Raw genomic sequence first — 21,047 nt, 5'->3', positions numbered from 1 at the left:
TGGGCTGATTGTCATATTTGTTCCCTTCTTGATATTGGCTTGTGTTGATTTTCTCCTCCCACGGGAATTGACGCTTTTCTGGTTCTTCCTATGCTGAATAAGTTTGGGGTGTGCCCTCCCCATTTAGGATATCATGCAAGGAGACTTTCCATTGTATTGAAATCTGCTGATTTTGGTCGTGGTTTAAATCCAGTCTTGCTTCCTAATCCCCCTGCTCCAGTTTACTTTTCAGAGTGGTCAGAGAGCTTCTGCAGTTACTCTTTCCAGCCTTCCTAGTTGCTCTTTCTAGGAGAGGCAGGAGGGAATGTGCTTCGTCTTCCTTACCTAGATCTGGGACCCTTCGCTTTGCAAACTGCTTCCATTTGTCCAGGTAGTGATCTCCAGTTCCACCGAGGCCAGTGATGCCCGCACGACTGTGTCTCTTGATCACTTACCACTCCCAGGCCTTGCAGGAGATTTCCTGCTAAGTACTGCACGCATTTGGTTCATGGGTCCTTCCTTTGGTGCCTCTCTCAGGTAGACAGAATGACCCTTAGGTATACCTTAGTAGCCCATTCGTTCATTTGTGTACAATTGAAGCGTTGTCTTGTCTTGAATATGTTAACTGTGCCTATTAATTAATTTGAGTAGAATAGTGTTTCTTTCGTATTTTTAATGAGCCTTTGCGCAGTGGAATTTTCTATGGATATTATTTACAGTGTAGAACAGAATGGTGGTTAAGAGGATGGGTGTTGGATAGGTCTTGCTTTGAACCTCAGATTCGATTCTTATTCCCTGCATGTTGACCAGGTTCCTTAAGCTCTAAATCTGTTTTCTTATCTGTTAAGTGGAGATTATCATAACTCTTTGACAAATGTGACAGAACATAGTTCTTAGTACATGGCTAGTTAGAGAAGAATCAGCCTGAGGTTCAGCAAATACAGTTCCCAGTGATGTAGTTATTTCTGTTGTGGGGATTTAAAAGCTAATCTTATTCCCTGATGAGTTTGACCAGCGTATCTAAGAAGTGCAAGCAGTTAGTATTCACCGTGTACTCTGCATGTAGAACGGGCGATTTATTGTTGTTGTTGTTGTTCCTAATACCGGTTTTTCAGCAATTAGTAATATTGCCTCTTCATTTCCCTAATGTATTCACATCATCAGTAGCTTACTACCGGTTGGACCGCAGACCCTGTACCATGCGCTGGCACACAGATGAATGGGATGCAGTGACCTATGACCTATGAGCTGCTCCACTGTCTAGTATTAGAATGTGTTTGACTAGAAAATTATTTTGAAGCGTAAAGAAGCTTTTGTTTGCCCAGATAACTTTCATAATCATGTTTGCATTCTTTATACATTTTTGGTTTTTCAGAAAGTTTCTTCTGACCTGTGTTCTTCAGAGTACAGGTTACTACGGCTTGCCTGAGTGCAGAAACCTTTGGTACACTGAGCTTAGAGGAAGGGACACCTGTGTGAAGTGGTTATATATTTTGGACATTAGAGACCTTCACAGATAATTTAAATGGTTAGAATGTTGTGCATTGAGAAACAGTGGTTTGGGGCTTTATTTGGCAGTTAGCATCAAGCGGACCATTTCCTGCCAGGGGCTCAGCCTGCATGGTTAATTCAAGCCAGAGATCTTCTAATATGGCAGTGTGTCATGTTGACTGTTACTCAGCTTCAGAAAGAATCTTTCTGTCATGTTTGCTTTGGAAAGCCCAAATCATGTCCATTGTTTTAACAGTAATAATATCTGGGTAACTTGGGAAGCCAGAATAGCATCGTGATTCTAAGGTAAGCTGGTGTTTGAATGCCTGATCTCTCTCTCCCTTGTCTGCTGTGTGACCTTGGAAAATGTCTTAAGTTTTTTTGGACTTTGTTTTCTCACATGCAAAATGGAACAAGAGTAGTAATCAGTTAGGGCTGTGAGGATTCCAGAGCTGGTGCTTGTAAAGCACTTGGGAGAGATTGCTATGACACCACACCCTCCGCAGATGGCAGGTTGTCACTGTTGTCCGGGTGAGTGAGAGGTGGGTGTCAGGGACTGTCCAGGTTGGACTGTGCACTGAAAGGAGACCATTAGAAGCAAAGTGATCGTGTGGAGTATGTTACCTGTTCAGGAAGCATAGATTCAGAGTGTGTTGTGACTGGTGGGAAATTCTCATTTGCATGTTAGGGGGAAGAGAGTTCAGAGTAGCCTGAGGACCCCGTGTACGTATAAATGTCCCCACTTACGCCAGAAACGTAGAGATTGTCCATCTTACAAATACCTTCAAGGAGCTGGCAATTTATTTCATTGTATAATGAGCCAAGTTTAATTTTTCTTTGGAGCAAAAGAATTTAAGCATTTTAATTATAGGATTGGGGAAATACCTAGTTTTCTGCCCTAGTTGAACTAGTTCAAATTGTTATGCTTGTATTTTAGTAGTTCCATGCTGGACGTGGCCCTAAGCTGCCCGCAGTTCCAATGGCAGACATCCAGCAGGTCCAGTGTTGATAAATGCGGTGTTGCTATCTGCTTGAATTCTCCTTAAAATAGAAACTAAAGTGAGGAGCAATTATAAGGCCCTCAAAGCCAGTGTATACGCTCATTTATTCATCATTAGTTCATTCACGCATCAAGTGCATGTGTTCTGATCGTGTGTTTTAGGTGTTCGGTCCAGTGCGCGCTGTTGGTTATAGAGTGGCGAACAGAAACCAGACGTGGGGAGTAACTGGGCTGTCTTGTGTTTGCGGTTAGTAAGGAGAATAAAGCCAGTTCCAGCGGACTCGCAAGATTTCCCTGAATGACATTTTCAGGTTTATACTCCTAACAGACAAGAGGCAATAAACAAACAAACAAACAACGACAGTAGAAAAAGAGGGCTTTTAAAGAGCAAATGGTACTCACCTGCTGCAGGCACTGGGGCTTTTTGACCTTCACTTTGGTTTTATTTAATAGTGCTTTAAATATTTGTCTGGGATGGCGGTGCTGAGGCTGCGGAACTTAGGCTGTCGTTGTCCCCAGAATCTTGCTGCTTGGGTGGAGGAAGACACTGACAGGCCAGATTTAACATCCGCTCTAGTTTGTTGCACGGGAAGCTCCACCACCGGAGAGTCCTGCGTCTCTCTCGTCTATTGCCTTGTGTCCTGGGGCCGTGCATGGCATTTGTCAGCGACTCCACAGATACTGGTGTCATGTGAAGGCGTGCTGAGGGGGACAGGAGAGAGGTGTCTCACCTGGGGGAAGGGCACGGCTCCCACCGCACATGCGTCCAGGTCATCCCGGGGAAGAAGGTCCAGGTGGAGGAGGTGTCGAGGAGGGCACAGGTTGTTCTGTACACCGAAAATGGCTTAATGTTGCTGCTTTGTAGGATTCACGGGAGATAGCATGACAGTCAGACTGGGCTTGATCATTCAGGGACCGACAGGTCATATCAAGGAGTTGGGATTTCCTCTTCTTCAAAAGGAGTAATTCTAAAGTACTAGAAACCAGGTGTCCTGATACCCAAGCCGGCACTCTTTTCATATTACACAATGCGTACAATGTCAACCAAGTGTCATCAGGTCTTGGGTTCCATATCCATTAGTGATAGCCGGACTATTAAAGTTCTGTAAGCCCCTGGTGAACTTTTCATCTTTTGGGGAGAGTGAGGATATAGGAGAAATATTTGTTTTCTCAGGTGTGAAAAAAAGTTGAAACTCTTTAAATTTAAAGGCAAGCAAGGTCCATATGTCTTTGAATTCTAGTTCTCCGGAGGATAGCAGGTATATGTAGTAGATAGTACCCTAATAAATGCAAAAAAATACAAAAACCCTTTACTTTTGTGTATACTCTTGTAGCAGGCGTTGTACTGGACTCTGCAGGGTGATAACTGGATGAGAAATGATCCTCTCCAAAAGGTCTTTGCAGCCGAGGGAGGGAGACAGAGAAGTCAGTCAGTGATGATGGTACAGTGGGTAAGTCCTGTGATAGAGGTGCGCCCAGGGCATTATGATGGGTACTTATCTTTCTTCAGTCCCCCACTTTTTTTTCTTTTTTAAAGATTTTATTTATTTATTCGACAGAGATAGAGACAGCCAGCGAGAGAGGGAACACAAGCAGGGGGAGTGGGAGAGGAAGAAGCAGGCTCCCAGCGGAGGAGCCTGATGTGGGGCTCGATCCCATAACGCCGGGATCACGCCCTGAGCTGAAGGCAGACACTTAACCACTGTGCCACCCAGGTGCCCCATCAGTCCCCCACATTCTTAACCCTTTTTATACCTATTGTAATTTACCCCCTACCCCAGACCTATTTTCCCCATACCATCCAGTAGCCTCTTAGTAATTTTTCTTCATGGTCATACAGACTCATCTCTTCTTCACATTTGATTTCTGGGAGACAGTTTCCTGGAGATCTCTGTTCTGTTCTTTTCCGAGCTGCTTGCTCCTTCGGTCTTTTATTGTGTTGTCCCTGGATGTTCCTTTGTTCTCATCGTTTGGCTTTTGTCCAGAGTTGGATTTTATGTTTGTGGCAACTCTTGTCTTTGTCTTTCTTCACTGACTTCTTCCTTTTGGTGGCGTTAATTACTTTAAAAAGATAGTACAGTGTTTTTGGACAAGTTGAAGACAGCCTTCAGCATGCCCTCCTCTTGAGCAACACTGCTCCGGCTTGGACTTGTTTCCCTCTCTCCTGGTGCACAGCCACCATTCTGGAATCTCCCTTCATCTTCGTCCTGGGGATTCCCTTATCCCTTCTAATGGAAGCTCACGCCTTGCTCATTTTTTGTTGATGCTCGTGTTTTGGTGGAAGACTTTCTCCAGGGGCTTTCTGACATAGGATGCTTAGGAGGCAAACCTTTTGGGACCATGCATGATTGAAACTTGATTGATGGTTTCGCTGGGTACAGAGTTCTGTATTGGAATTCATTTTTGTTCATAAATTCAAAGATTGCTCCATTGCCTTCTTGTTTTCATGTTACTGTTTTAGAATTCAGAAGCTATTCTCATTTTCCTTCGTATGTAACTTTTCCCCCCTCCCATCTTTAGAAGCTTGTAGGAGTTTTACAATTTGTCCAAGTCTTTTGAAATATCGTGATGGTGTACCTTGTGTGGTCGGTTTTCATCCACTGTGCTGCATATTCAGCGGGTCCCTTCATTCTGGTACCTGGGAGTTTTCAGTTCTGGGAATACTCTTTGGCATTACTGTGCTGAGGTTTTCTCCCTTGCTTTTCCTTATTTTGTTTTTCTGGAAGTCTTATTATCCAGAACTTGGCTGTCCTGGGCAAAGGTTGTAATTATCTTAATACCTTTTTCTTCTTCTTCTTCCTTCCTTTGCTCCTCCTTTTCTGCCTTTTTTTTGGGGGGGGTCTTTTTATTCTCTATTCAGGGAGATGACTTCAGTTTGACTTAACCTTTTCTTTAGTTTATTATTTCTGATTTCAGAAAGGTTCTTTAGATTTCCAAGGGCTCTTTTTCTATTTTTCTAGAAGAACATCCTGTTTTTCTTTCTTGATTGCAGTGTTGTCTTACCTCTATATTATTGATAGTTTGTATAGTCTCTGTTTCTTTTAGGTTGTTTCCTTCCTTCTCCTGTCTGACGTGGTGGGGCCCTTTGACTTTTACATCAGGGTATTCTGGGTGGGCCATGTGTTGGGGGTCCCCAGGGTTAGTATCTTTAGATCTGTCTTTTGGAGCTGATCAGATTCCCCAGAAATATTCTCCAGTCTCTTTCCGGCACAATTCTGACTTCAGAATCTGGAAGCCAGCGGTGTGCGTGTGTGGTCTGTTGTAGGAGAGCTGGAGAATTCACTGTTCACTGTATATACGGTCATTAAGTCCAGCTCTGTTCAGTGCAGCTGGGCAGGGTGACTTCAGTCCATAGACGCCTCTACTTTTCCGGGGAATGCCCCCTCCCATCTTCTTTCAGAGTGAGGGGGCATCACGTTGTGCCTGGCTTGAGGTTGAGGTTCTGGTTTCAGCTTCCATGGCCTTCCCCGGCTCCTCTGTATTTGGGGCTATGCCTTTTTTACCCCCGTTCTGTCTACACTGCTGCTGCCACTTCTGGTCTTCTAGGACACTGCTGTGCAAGTGGAAGTGGTTCCCGTGTGTTCCACTGCTGAATTAGGACCTGGCTTTCTTGGGCCTGCTGCCTCCTTTACTCTACTTCAGTCTGTTATAGTTTCTGTCTCCTCCAGGTTTCTTCTTTTTACTTTTTTGTTTGGGTCTCAATCTTCCATGTTAGAAGATTTCCTCAGTACTTCAAAAATCTTGGCTTTTTTCTCCTTTCAGTTCTCCCTGTGCTGTTTCAAACATTTTTTAAAAAGATTTTATTTATTTACTTATTTGAGGGAGTGAGTGTTTGCACAGGAGAGAGAGCAGAGAGCACAAACGGGGAGGGGCAGAGGGAGAGGGAGTAGCAGACTCCCTGTTGAGCAGGGAGCCTGACCTGGGGCTCCATCCCTGGACCCTGGGATCATGACCTGAGCTGAAGGCAGATGCTTAACAGACTGAGCCACCCAGGCGCCCCTGTTTAGAACATTTTTAAAAAATATCTCTGTAGTATAGTTTTGATGGAAGGCAGTGGAACAGATGTCTATACTCTGTCATTGTATCGTGCACTTATTAGCCAACCACACCCTGTTAATTTATGATTTTTGATATGTTTGAATAGTTTCCAGTTGCTTGACATGTATTTCTTTTCTTTTTTTTTTTTTTTTTTTAAGATTTTATTTATTTATTTGACAGAGAGAGATACCAGTGAGAGAGGAGACACAGGCAGGGGGAGTGGGAGAGGAAGAAGCAGGCTCCCAGCGTAGGAGCCTGATGTGGGGCTCGATCCCAGGACTCTGGGATCACGCCCTGAGCCGAAGGCACACGCTTAACGACTGAGCCACCCAGGCACTCCTTCCTGTGTGTTTCTTAAGTAGAAATAGGTTTGAAGACAGGGACATGGTGCCCTCTTCTCACCCCTCATCCCAGGCGTTGCCCAGTAGGCTTGTGTGGGAGGTGATGGAACTGGCTGAGGGGTGAGTTCAGTAGAGCTTCAAGAAGTGAAAGGAAGGGGGTTTTAATGCGCATGTTGTCTCTCCTTGTCAGGTTCTCTGAGGACTATGGAAAGAGGAAAGAGAAACCGGGAGCATTTCCTTTAAACCCACGTTTGATTTCTTCACAGAGGTATCGTGGCCTTCAGAACTGTGAGTATAATTCTCTTGCTACATTTGTGTTTTGGTTTTTCCTTTTGTTTTGATTTTTCTTTCATCTGTCTTAAGGTTTCTTTGACATATACTAGAAACAAATAAAAGCTAGTTGATTTTGCAGAGTAGGTGAGGGAAGAAATATTAGTTGTTTAGTGCCTTTTATGTGTGGAGAGAGGCAGGCAGGATGACAGTCCTGTCCCTGATAGTTGTGACAGTAGCAGCATGTGCCCTAGAAGAGTGGCCCAACAGGGTCAGCACTGGGCCATCCAGCTCCTAGGTGAGTCTCTGGCAGTAATCCCCTGAATGAGGCTACACTTTGCCCGTTTCACATTTGCATAACTGAAACAGAGGTTAAAGGTTACTAAGTTAGTAAAAAGCAAAGCTGGGATTCAGACTCAGTCTGGCTTTGGAGCCTGTGCTTTTTACTCGTGTTTTATTCTTATGGGCTCTGGATTCAGATGTTGGCTTGGCTGCTTACTTACTAACTCTTCTCTAACTACCGAAACCTAGCTTTCTCTCCATGCGAACTCTTCATTGACTACTTTTTTTTTTTTTTTAAGATCTTATTTATTTATTTGACAGAGATAGAGACAGCCAGGGAGAGAGGGAACACAAGCAGGGGGACTGGGAGAGGAAGAAGCAGGCTCATAGCGGAGGAGCCTGACGTGGGGCTCGATCCCATAACGCCGGGATCACGCCCTGAGCCGAAGGCAGACGCTTAACCGCTGTGCCACCCAGGCGCCCCTCTTCACTGACTACTTAAACCTAGCTCTTTCCTCTGACAAAGGGTGCTGGTGATGGGACCGCTCTCCCAGGGTTGTGGTGAAGATGCCATAAGAAATGTGAAATGTGCTCAGCATTCACAAATGTTAGCAATTGCTATTCGGTGGCAGTTCCCCCACTTTAATGAGAGGAAAACTAAGCTCCAGAGATTGGGTTATTTGTGATTTGTTAATTTGTAACCTTGGCACTTGTGCTGCACTCCACAGTTGGGAGGTTATAGAATTGAGATTCTATTCCAGTTTGTCTTATTTCCAAAGACTGCTCTTTCTGGTAGGCCTAGTGGTAAATCGAGGACAGATCGTTGATAGAAGATTCATCAATCTGTCTTGTGGTATTAGCATTGGTAAGATTTTAGCAATACATCGCTTTGGTGTAAAAGCCCCATAAACTTAGACTTCATGGATTCAGAATTCAGAATCATTATAATTACGTTGAATTTGACTTTGGCAAGTGTGTTTGTCTTAGATGTCCAAGGGGCAGGACCCTGGATTGTTTTTCCATTTCCTTCTGGGGGTCAGTTCACTTTCCTCCTTTGTTCTCCTTTCTCCCCCAAACCCACTTTTGTTTCTGCCAGGATTAGGTATTAGGGAAGGGAAGGGAAATTGTGTCACGAAGTTTCAGTTTCCAAGTAAGGCCTGGAAGTCTTGCTCCTTTTTTCTGATTCCTTCTACCCTTTCTTGGCTATGAGAGGCACCTGTTCTGTGTGCTGTGCCAGGTGTGACTCTGCTGTCTTTTGGAGAAGGCCATGCCCAGCTGTTTACATCCCTTGTCTCCTCCCCAGCCTCCCTGCACATTTCAATGTTTCTTCCTGTAACAGTGGGCTATATTTATTGGGTACAAGTCTGTTTCTGCATCTTTAAGAGCAAAGATTTTGTTATTTCGTTTCTGCATGTTTTCTGCTTGACCCATGGGTAGTTTTCACTAAATGCTGGATGAAGTAGTGTTTAATGCTTGCCACAAAATCAGTTCTCTTTTCTTAGTGGATCCAAACAAGAGGGAGAATATCAAGTATAACTTTTCATCAGCATTAGCTATTAAAAATCGTTCGTCATGGTAGAGCCCAAGACAGTTTCATATTTAGCAGAAGTTACACAAAATTTTTCTTCTTAATGGGATGTGCAGTGGAACGAAGGCCTGACAGGGAACTGAGAGCCCGTTCTTGGCTCACTGGAACTTTGAACACCGAGATATAATCTGCTGCTTCTAGTTTGGCCCTCCCCTCCCCTCCCCCCCGTTTGAAAATATGTAAACCCAGGAAAAATACCTTATAACCAGTGTTTCTATAATTGTTTCCCCCAATTCTGGACAACTGGTGAGGCCACACGAGTAAGCCTGGCTTTGTACAGCATCGACTTAATGGTGTTCCTCTGAGATCCGGGGCCCTTGATGTACCTGAGTGCCCTGGTCCACTTGAGCCCCTGCAGGATGGATCAGGTTCTTGGTTCTTGATTTGTTTTGGGGTGTTGCATTCTTAAGGCAGAACTTGGGATGGAGGTGTTTTACAATCAGAATTCTAGGAAAGCAAAGCAAAGTTTTGGAGGAGTTGAATTGCTGAAATATGTATGGAGATTATTTTCAGGGTTAATGGGGTGTGGGGAGGCAGTAGACAGAAAAGAAGGTTGCCCGGAGACCCATCTGAAACCCCCCATTTGGTGAATAAAGATAGGTTATTTAGCGTCAGGGCAGCTGAGAACAATCGACATAGATTGAACTGTGAGGTTCTGGGGCTGTTTGTCCAAACAAAGAGTCGCTAGGGTAAGGCGGTGCTGGCTGTCGGCTCCGGAGGCCAGCTGTCCCTCCCTCAGTGTTGAGCCCTGAGATTCGGCTGAGGTTTGAAAGGCTAGTGTGTTGGGAATAGACACTGGTGGTGGGGGTTGGAGGGTGGGGGAGAGTAGAGGACAACCAGGAGATTGTCGGCACGCTGTTCAGGGAACCAGGTGAGCGGCAGCGGAGGCTGGGATTGGAGCAGGAAAACTGGAGGTGGTGAGAAGCAGTTGGGCCTTGGATGTATTTCAAAGGTAGAACCAGTAGGATTTGCTGACAGATTGGATAAGGCATGTGTGGACAAAGGGGAGGAGTTGAGTTGACTAGAAGGCTCTTGGCCTGGGCAACTAGATGGGGGGAAGGCTGTGGGTGGAACTTGGTTTAGAGGGGCAGATGGGGAGCTCACTGTAGGCGTTTTAAGTTTGTGATTCTGTTAGGGATCCAAGTAGAGATGTCATGTAGGCAGTTGTAAATAGGCATTTGGTGGTTGGAAGAGAAGTCTGAGCTGGAAGTGGCCATGAAAACACAGTGACGGTCTGTGGTCACCGAGGGAGTGAGCACAGAGAAGACAAGCAAGCCTGAGCCTCGGATCACTCTGCCATCGAGTGCTCAAGGACGAGCATGAGCAGTGTTTGGCACAGAGCAGGTGTGAAGAAGACCACAAGCACTGGCACCATGGGAAGAAGGGAAGAAGTGTCCAGGAGGAGGATGTGATCAACTCTCTGAAGTGTCAGGAAAGGTCATGATGAGGACTGAGGTTTGGCCTTCGGGTTTGGCGACTTGGAGGACACTCTGGCAAGTGCTCGGCGCAGTGTGGGGGCGTGGTCAGAATGAAAGCCCGCCTGGACGGTGGTGTGAAGGGGGAGAGGGTAGTGAGACAGATTGCATCTGGGTGACTTAGGTCCAGGGTGTACGGTCATCCTCACACTTACTCACCATCTGGGTGCTGAGCAACGCAGCCGGGTCCCTGAGGTCCGTGGTGGTGTTTTCATGTCCCGGGCGGGGAAAGGTCAGGTTCAGAGCTTACAGTAGCTTTCTCAAGAGTACGGAGCCGGCAGGCTGACGCCAGGTCTCAGGCCATGCACGCTGTCCTCAGCTGCCCTGCGTCCTGAGGGTGGAGAGACACTGTTGAAGGGGGAAAGGGGGTAGCGTGGTTGAAAAGTTGTAGGAAAACGCTTATGTCCTGCTGGAAGTGGTTCTGTTAGAGATTCTGTTTCTTTTTCTTACTTAGAAATTTCACTTCTATCAGAGGGTGGTACGTGCATGTGTTCAAAAGTAAAACAGTGTTGAATGGTTCATGCAGAACCCAGCGGGCTCCTGTCCTGCCTCCACCATCCGCCTCCCAGAGCTGCCTGGAATCCTGCTTATCTGTTTCTTGTAGCATTTCTGTCCACGGTTCCCAGCAATATCTATGTAGAGGCAGGGCCATCGATGCGTCACTTTTAGACAAAGTTACATTTTGAACTCCCATCTTCCCCCACATAGTTGTAGCACAATTTTTGTTTAGAGCCATAATTTGTTGAATTGTTTTGACTTTGTTAATGTTGCTCACTATTGAGCTGGTGAATGTAGCATGATTATATTCCCTTTTAGTTCAACTTTTTGTTTTCCTGTTTTCTTGAGCTTAACAGTTGCCACTTTTTTTTTTTTTTTTCTGTTTGCTTGATATTCTTAAGAGTTCTCACTCTCCCTGACAGTAGGGCCTCTTAATAAAATTTGCCATCTGCTCATGTGTATTCCTTCTGTCTTCACCCCCAGGGACATCTGTTTTCTTGCATGCTGGACAGGTTACTCTCCCATGGTAGCAGGGTTGAGGTGCGTAGGGCAGATCCTGCAGGAGCAGGCGAGACCGGGTAGAGAATCCTGATGGGGAAGACAGTGATGGGGAGCTCAGAGGGAGGGGGACGGTGTCCTCCTGAGGGAGCAGGTCCGGGCATGGTGAGTGGGGCTCGCGGTAGTTGGGGAAAGGCATTCTGGGTGGAGATAGTGAGAAAAAGCAGAGCGGGACGAGATCGGTTACTTTTTGTTAACCTACAAAGCCTGTATTGTGGCGTCTCGCTAGGTGGTACATGTTAACTTAGTTACTGACTCTTCCTTTAAGACCTTTAAATAGATTTCCATGGAAAATGTGACATTCAGATCGTTAAACATCTGTCATAAATTTTTTATTTTTTGAAAGATTTTATTTTTTAAGTAATCTGTACACCCAGTGTGGGGCTCAAACTTGCAACCCCGAGGTCAAGAGTCGTACACTCTACTGACTGAGCCAGCCAGGGTCCCCCGTCATAAATTTTAATATTTTCTTAAAACCTGAGCAAAGAATATATCATGACACTTAAATCCAAGAGATCATCTTAAACTGTTGATTCCATGTATTTGTTCATGGAAACATCTTTATGGACTATCCCGTCACTGAGGCGGCCCAGCCAGTCATCGTGCAGGAGTGCCTTTGTAGATTGGTGGTTGAGTCTCTTCCTATAGCAGCACACACCGCATTCTAGCTCTCTCAACAGATGGGCCTCGGTTGGGCTCCCAGGGCCTGATCGCTTCCCTGGGAATTAATCTCCGTGGGCCTCTGCCACTCCTCTGGGATTGTGGCCATCCGGTCTGACAGCTTAAGTTGCTAATTGACTTGTGGGGAAGACAGATTAAAAATACATCTATATGTGAGCGTGTGAATTTATTTTATAATTGTATTTATGTAAATAATCTGGACATCTATACGTTTACAGTAAAAGGTGTTAAATGCTTTCCAGAAGAGTGATGAGGTTTTATGAGTGCCCAGCATGAGGCAACAGCTCGTGGTGCCTGGCACTCAGTAGCCCCTCAGTGAGAATGAATGCTGAGCTCCAGTCTGTCCCCCGCTTGCCCTGATGCCAGCGATGTTGTGAGACACTGCCTCCTCTGCACGGGCCTCGCCCTCAGCTCGGCTCTGATGGGCTCCAGCCTCAGCACTGCCGGCTGGTGCCTCTTCATGCCACCCCCCCCCCCCCCCCGTTATGCTTTTGTTTCTCCTGCTTTTCTGCTTGGAACATTCATTCTTTTTAAAGGGGAAACTTTGAGGGTTCTGCCCTAGGGCATGGCTGTGTGTGTGTGTGTGTGTGTGTGTGTGTGTGTGTGTGTGTCTGCCTGTCTCCCTCTCTCTCATTTGGACCACAGGGCTGGGCTTTGGCATCTTTGTGCATCAGCTCTGCACACACAGGCTTAGCTGGTAACTCATTCAACTTTCTTTATTTGCTTGTCTCACTTCCTTGGTTGTCAGTTCTCGTGGGCCAGGTTCTAACGTTACTGCTTTTTGAATCCATGTGGTCTGACATGTTATCAGCACTCAGTGATTGTTGAGTGAAAAAAATCCCGAATTGTTGAAATCTGGGGCATTTTTCTAAAGGAGGTGCTGTTTCATGCCGGTAGAGACGGTGGGGAGAGACTTCCATACTGTAGGAATTCTGGGGGCAAAGGCACTGGGAAATGAACTTGTGTGTGGAGTGTTTAGGCAAACATGGGCTTTCCTGCTGATTATAGTTGGAGGCTGCGTTAAGGTTCGTGGAGAGAGGTGAGTAGGGAAGGCTTGCTCCTCCGCCCACTGTCTCTAAGGGGTGAGGGCGGGGCTCTTGTAAGCCTTTACCCTGCCCCTAAAGATCTGTGCTCCCCAGGTGTGGTTCCAGCCTTTTTGTCTTATCCCTGTCCACCCACTTGACACTGTTCTCTCTTTTCCTGGGAGGCTCACCCACCATTTGGCTTTGCACACCTTGTCTACCTCTGTCCCCCGCTGCCTGGTCACCAGTGCCTTTCCCCTGTACCTGGGGACACCCTGGAAACCACCAAGCCATTCTAGCTTAGATTCCTAGTGTGTGCTCCTTTCCTTGTCAATCCGAATTGTTGGTAAGCGTCAGTGAAATGTGCTTGTGCCCCCAGCGTGTGGTAGGTGTACAGAAGAGGGGAGTTCGTGTTAAGTAGGCCTTTCTGGTGCTGCAAAGAGGCGGGCTGGGCTAGGGGACTGAACACATGGTGCAGGGTGGAGCACCGCAGTAGGGCAGTGCTTGGACAGAGACGGGAGCACAGCCTGGCCAGCGTGTTCTCCGTGAAGGGCTCACCTTTGCTTCTGAGGTCTTAACCGAGAGAGTACAGTGAGCCCCCTTTCAGCCCTAGTTTGGATATTATTAACATCAACTTCCTCATGCACAGAAATAATATGGTGGGTATTATAATTTGTCTCTCAGATTGTTTCACTTTCCTCATTGTGTTTGGAGAAGAAGCTGCTGGTTTCCCCGTGTTCTTTTCATGTGCAGTTTTAGAGCTTTTCGTTTCACGTAGGACCTTTCGTTTCACGTAGCGCGCGCGCCAGGAAATGTGTGCACCAGCTGATGCTTTATCGCAGGCTTCCGTCCGTCTGTCATGGCCCCCGCCCCCAGTCTCCTGGTTGAGCAGTAATTATATGAACCCGTAGAGTGTGTCGTCCCCCCGATCACCCTCCTCCCGGCACCACTGTCCCCATCTGTCCCGGCGCCCGCTCCTGCTCGCCCTTCTCACCAGCCGGCACACTCTGGGGTCTACTTGTTTGCACTGTTTGCTGTCCTGCAGTGAAATGCACCGCCCCCCACCAGGCAAGGAACTGCTCATTCCAGATTAATGCTGCACCCCCAGGGCCTCACACTGCTAGACTCCTGTAGTGAGCCGATGAGTAGATTGATGGATTTAGTCACCTTGTCTGCTTGCAGAGACAGAGGTTCAGATCACTAGAGGCAGATGAGAAGGGTCATGGAGGTTTTTGTGAAAATTAAAAAACTTTGTAGTGCCTGAATGGTTAGTGACACTGAGTTTTTAAAGCAATTTTCACAAATCTTTCCTTTCAAATTCATCTGTAATTGTTCAAACTATTAGGAATTTATTGTAAATTTAACAGTTTTCTGTATTTCATAACTTTATCTGTTTTCAGTTAAAGAGAAAAATCCATTTTGAAACAATTATCACTGAGTGGTTTTGTTTTGCCTTTGAGTAATATTTGTATTAATGGTAGTGTGATTGACTGTAGCTCCCAGAGCGGAGGTTTATATGCCCGTCTACATTATCTTCTTTACCTTCTTCAGATGATACACGTCGGCATTTCTATACCTTTCTTCCTGAAAAGTTGTAGAAAATGAGTCCTATTCTAAATGTTGTATAGGAGTTTGATGTTGAAAACCAAGCAGTGGTGGTAAGTTTTTCCTTTGAGCGTGAAGACCAGCGTGCCGTTGGCTTCTTTCCTGTGCTCTGACGCTCCGGAGTGTGTGTCCGTGTCGCCCTCTGCGCACAGTCTGCGGCGGAGTCTTTGGTCAGGGGGCGGTGCCTTGCCAGTGACAGCAGCTTCCGGAGCTGACAGACTTCGGGTTCCCTTCTGTTTCACCTGGGGCCCTGTCACATCTGTGCATCGATTTGGGCGAACTGGCCTGTGAACAATAGTGTGACTTCTGGTCAACCTGTCCAGGTAGCGAGGTCTGTGAGCTCCCTCAGTTGTGTGCGGTACGTCTCAGTTTGGGGGGCTTCGTGCTGTTCCAACGCCGTTGTAAGGGGCAGCGCTTGGCTTATGTGTGGCAGTGGTTCACCTTGTTCGTTTATCTCGTGGCCTTAATATAAATTCACTTATTGGTTCGGGTGGTTTACTGGAGCAAGTAGAAAATCCAAAGAAATCTATGCTCGTGTAATCTGAAAATAACCTTTTCTGTCCAATCTTTATGTCTTTTATTTCTCTGTCTTGCCCTCTCGCCTTGACCAGCACCTTCATTACAGTGTTCTTGTCATGTGCTGGCCTCAGGGAGCAAGTTCTCAGTGTCGAGTAGGGTTTAGTCCTCGTTTTGTCTTTGTTTTGGTAGAGGTCCTCCGCTGAATGTAAAAATTTTCCTTTTAACTCCTGGTTTTCTGAGAGGTGTTGTGTTTTTGTTTTTGTTTTTAAATCGTGAGAGGGTGTTGCATTTTGTCAAGTGCTTTTTCGGTGTGTATTGAATTGCTTGTAGAAATTTTCTGTTTTATAAAATAATGGGTGAATTACGTTTCGATTGTTGAATCAGCCTTGCATTTCTGAGGTAAATCCCACTTGATCATGTTGTATTATCCTTTTATATATTGTTAGATCGATAGGCAATATTTTGTTTAGGAAATCTGTATCTATTTGCGTGGGGGTATCAATCTGTCATTTTTTTTCTTGTGACCTTTTTGTGGTGCTCTCATTTCAAGTACCGCCATTCTCATAGAACAAGCTGGGAGGTGTCCCCTTACGTTTCCGTTTGCATGACCAGTGTATGTAAAGTTAGGGACACTAATCTCTCGTGGCAGTACTGGGAGTCTTAGTCCCATTTGGTGGCGAGGTACTAGTCACAAAGGGCTGTAAAGCAGCAACAGGAATGTGTTATGTCTTGTGTAGTTGTATTCCAGGGATAGGGATGCACACACGCATGTATGTGTGTGCTCATGTAGAAAGCCGTGGAGCTCTGCGCTCGGGATTTGTGCATCTCACACGTTAGGCTCCAGTCCGGACTAGCAGAATTGGACCGTGTGTGCAGCCCCCACGCAGCGATGCAGCTCTGGAGGTCTGGCATTGTGCTCAGTTTGGAAAGGGAAGATCAGACGCATCAACACGGTATCTTAAGCCAGGTTCCTAAAGCCCAGGGAAAAGAGTATATATAAAATCTGAGATACGAGATTTTAAATGCTTAAAAATACCCTAATATTACACGTGTAATAAAGTGGTACAGCGTTAAAGGAATTTGTTAGAAAAAAATGCAGACAAAAACTTATAACAGAAAAGGAAACCGTTTCCTAGAACCAGGGAGCAAGGAGAAGAATTGAGGCTTGAATGTTGAGGAAGGGGGCCGAGAGCTGCTGGGCAGAGATTCAGGGGATGAAGGGCGGCTCCTGCAGAGTCGGACTGGAGCGGGTGCCAGAGAGGCCCAGTGCTTCCTTCTGTGTGGCTCTGCTGCTGGGAACATCTGATGAGCTTCCGTCAGTGGCTGATGCCGCAGGTGGAAACATTTCAGACCGGAGCTGTGTTTACACCCCCATCGCTTATACTGTAATGTCTCTGTGCGGTGCTGTGAGAGGTGTCAGGATGTTGCCGGAAGAAAGAGCTCTGCAGCAGTCACTTCCACAGGGAGGGTTCCCCTGATTTTCGGACACCTTGCTTTTCAGACTGTAGGTGGTTTCAGTGACCTGCAGATTTTATTTGGATTGCAGCTTGAGACTTTTTCACACAGTCTTGTTTAATGTTATGTAATGAGTTTAGGGGACGTGAATATAAACTTTCCTTATATTTATGTTGGCCAGAAAAATGTTGTATTAAAAGATATACATAGTCTGTCTTATATTAAAAACAAACAAACAAAAACCAAGGAAAAAACTTAGGACCTTGTTAAGCAGGATGAGGCCGTATGTTGTATTTCCCCCAAGGTCTGTTTTGTTAACCGTTTTAAATTTTTTTAAGAGAAACAAAATACTGCCAGAATATCATGTACTAACTTTACTTTTCTACTGTGAAAATCTTACCTGTTGTAAAGTTGACAGAATCATTGAGAAGATAATATCAGACTGTCGGGTATTCTGTTTGTTTTAACTTTTATGTAAGATCATGATGGAATGGTGTACTGCTGGTATATTTTCAGTTTAGAAAAATGCATATTATCTTTTTATAGGGCAAGGTTTAGCGGAAAATTCTATGGAACACTTGTGCTTCATTTGGTCATTGGGTTTAATTACAGATTTCAAACATACCAGGTAGTATCATAGTGGGAATGATAGTCTGTTGTTTTCTTTTTTTGACAAGAATTCATAAAGCTTTGAAGTGTAGCAGGAAAGATGCTTTTTAGGGCTATGATGGGACTTTTGAAGTATTAATTAACTGGGGGGGGCCTTTTAGGCTTTGCATTTTGAAAACAATCTTAGCATTTCCCTTTCATCGGCCTAGAGAATTCAGGTTATCCCTCCTAAGCACTGCTGCCACGGATTGGTTGCTGAACATTGTCTCTAATATATCTTGGTAATAAGCACTCTACCTTCATTATCTCCTCTAGGATGGTGGGTGTTACTGCTTGTGCTCTGCAGACAAGGAGCCTCTAATAATTTAAGAGTCACTTGTTGGGAGTGGGGGAGGCAGGTATAGTCTTTAACATTAGTAACACGCACTGCTTCTCAGTCGGGATCTTGTCGGACGTCACGGCCTGTGGAACCGTCACTGAGACTTGTCTCTTCGGTAGAATTCACAGCCTTCTTCAGTTATAGGCTCAGGGACTAGATTGGGCTCATTCTTTTAAAGGTTTATTTGTGTGATTTAGGTGAAGTTTTAGGTGTCCTATAATCTCTAGGGTGTCTTGCCCATAGAAAGTAAATGGATGGCTCAAGGCAGAGATGCTTTAATAGTCTTGATAATCTAAGGGATGTGCCTGCCTAACCACTGAAAGTCGTCAAAGCCATAATAGTTGAAATGCTATTGTAGTACATTATTTTCCCCATCGTAGGTTGTTAACAGTTTTACTGTGGAAATTGCATTCTTTTTTTTTTTTAAGATTTTATTTATTTATTTGACAGAGATAGAGACAGCCAGCAAGAGAAGGAACACAAGCAGGGGGAGCGGGAGAGGAAGAAGCAGGCTCATAGCAGAGGAGCCTGATGTGGGGCTCGATCCCATAATGCCGGGATCACGCCCTGAGCCGAAGGCAGACGCTTAACTTAACTCTGTGCCACGCAGGCGCCCCTGGAAATTGCATTCTTGCACTCAAAATTGGGGATTAAGTGAAGTTATCCATGCTTTCTTTCTCTTTGGCTCCCAGAATCCTGTGAGGAGTCTTTTACCTGATCCTAGCAGGAGATGGAAATGTTCTTTTATAAGGAGACTGGTCCAAGAGAAAAGGCAGACTAACGTTCTGGGGCCTCTAGCCAAGCAGCTGATTCTCTGCTCAGTGCAGAGATCATCAGGTCGCCCGCATGTACAGGGCTCCTCGACAAGCAGGTGTTTAAAGACAGCCTCTGCAGCACAGCAAGAAGAAACAAGTGGGACAACACCAAACTAAAAATTTCTGTGCAGCAAAGGAAACCATCAACCAAAGGGCAAGAAAAGGGCAGCCTGAAGAATGGGAGAAAATATTTGTAAATCATATATCTAATAAAGGACTAATATTTAAAATATATAAGCAACTCATACAACTCGATACCAAAAAAAAAAGTGTTGAAAAAAATTGGCAGAGGATCTGAGTAGACATTTCTCCAAAGAGGACATCCGGATGGCCAACAGATACGTGAAAATATGCCCAGCATCATTCATCGTCAGGGAAATGCGAATCAAAACGACCGTGAGGTATCACCTCACACCTGTCAGAATGGCTGTGATCACGAAGACGAGAATAACAAGTGTTGCTGAGGATGTGGAGAGAAAGGAGCCCTCATGCACTGCTGGTGGGAATACAAACTGGTGCAGCCACTGTGGAGACAGTATGGAAGTTCCTCAAGAAATTAAAAGTAGAATTAACCATATGATCCAGCTGTTTCACTATGAGGTATTTATCCAAAGAAAGTGAAAATACTAATTTGAACAGATATATGTGTACTACAGGATTATTTCCAATAGCCAAGACATGGAAGCAACCCAAGTGTCCATTAATGAGTGAATAGGTGGAGAAGATTGTGTGTGCGTTCGTACACACACATATAAATACATACCGTGGAGTATTATTCCACCATTAAAATGAAATCTTGCCATTTGCAAGAACATGGGATGGATTGTGAGGACATTATGCTACATGAAATAAGACTAATCTTTCAGAGAAAGACAAATACCTTGTGATCTCAGTAACGAGTGGAACCAAAAAACCCAAAACAAACGAACAAATAAAACTAGATACAGAGAAAAGAACGGTGGTTGCTCAAGGGGGGCTTGGAGGGGTGGGCGAAATGGGTGAGGGGGTCAAGAGGTACAGAATTCCAGTTATCAATAAGTTGTGGGGCTATAACGTACAGCATGCTCCCTGTAGTTGATAATATTGTAGTGTATACCTGAAAGATGCCGAGAGAGTAAATCTTAAAAACTCTCATCACAAGAAAAAAGTTCTTTTTTTGGGTGACTTTTTATGGTGACAAGTGGTAACTAGACTTGTTATGGTGATCATTTCATATTGTATACAAATGTCGAATCATTACATGTACACCTAATACTAATATGTTGTATGCCAATTATATTTCGATAAAAAAAATAAAGACAGCCTTTGCTTTCAAAATGTGAGGCCAAAACAGAGAGAGAAAACAGTTTTGAGTAACAAAGAGGAAACCACAAGCAGAAAGAAGCTAAAAGAAGATAAAAAATTTAAATGTCAGTAGAACTGCATCCATGAAAGACCAACAGAATCCTTTTTTTTTCTTTTTAAGATTTATTTATTTATTTTTGGGGGGTTGGCAAAGGGAGAGGTGGAGAGAGTCCCAAGCAGACTCTGCTGCTGGGCGCAGAGCCTGACGCAGGGCTCGCTCCGACAGCCCTGAGATCACGACCTGAGCCAAAACCAAGAGTCAGATGCTTTAACCAGCTGCGTCACCCAGGCACCCCTAGAATTCTTTCAAAAAGTGCATTCAAAGAAGAGGAAAATTGAAAGCATCAAAGTAGACATAAACTCAGTAAGAGCAGTGGGAAATAATGTGGAAGATATCTCTCAGAACATGTGTAGGAAAGAAAAATGAGGGAGAAAAGAAAGCAAGTAGGATGATGAGTTGAGAAGGTCCAACATCCAAATAATAAGAGTTGTAGAAAGAGACAAAAGGATTAAATCATCAAAGATCTGATACAAGGACATTTTCTGGAAGCAAAGGGTAAGGGTTTCCAGATTGCAGGTTCCTGGATACTGAAGCCCCGTGGCTACCCCTTGGGCCTCTCCTCCTCCGCCCTTCCCGTGGCAAGACAGCCTCCTTGCGGCCTTGCGGCACCTGTGCAGCTGTGACGTTCTAACTGTGGAAGGGGTGAGGTCTCTTCCTTTACAACTCTTCCTACTCTTGCCATTTTTTAGTAGTATTTATTACAGTTGTAATTAGTCACATGTGTGTATCTCCCTTGACTAGGCTGAGAGCTCTGCAGGGTAGGGTCATATATATATATCCACACATCTGTTCCAGTGCCTAGCCTAGTATTTGGTAAAGTAAGTATTTTCAACTTAACTAATCTAAGGGTGGTGTGGCACATTCATTTGCCCCTGGGGGACAGGCATGGCTGGATGACTACATGAAGCATTGTGGCCATGGAAAAGCGGGCAGTAGCAATACCATATCCAGCTGACCCTTGGCCCAGGACAGGGGTGTGTGGTAACAACATGATGGGCGAATACCTGTTGCCACTCCACTGTGTGTTGCCACGCAGG

At 45.1% G+C, this 21,047-nt stretch overlaps 1 long non-coding RNA gene across 1 annotated transcript in view; it reads left to right on the top strand.

Annotated features, from left to right (window-relative positions):
- Positions 1 to 20,373, top strand: part of LOC130542709 (uncharacterized) — a 37,826-nt gene extending 17,453 nt beyond the window's left edge. Inside the window, exons 2-3 of the long non-coding RNA XR_008957424.1 lie at positions 3,805 to 3,921; positions 7,040 to 20,373. This is a non-coding gene — a long non-coding RNA (uncharacterized LOC130542709). The remainder of the gene's footprint in view (positions 1 to 3,804; positions 3,922 to 7,039) is intronic.
- Positions 20,374 to 21,047: the final 674 nt, after the last annotated feature.

Source organism: Ursus arctos, unplaced genomic scaffold (assembly GCF_023065955.2).
Source record: "Ursus arctos isolate Adak ecotype North America unplaced genomic scaffold, UrsArc2.0 scaffold_48, whole genome shotgun sequence".
In the NCBI taxonomy this organism is placed as follows: Eukaryota; Metazoa; Chordata; class Mammalia; order Carnivora; family Ursidae; genus Ursus; species Ursus arctos.
Note: the sequence above shows the minus strand (reverse complement) of the source record. Positions and strands in the feature narration are given on the sequence as shown.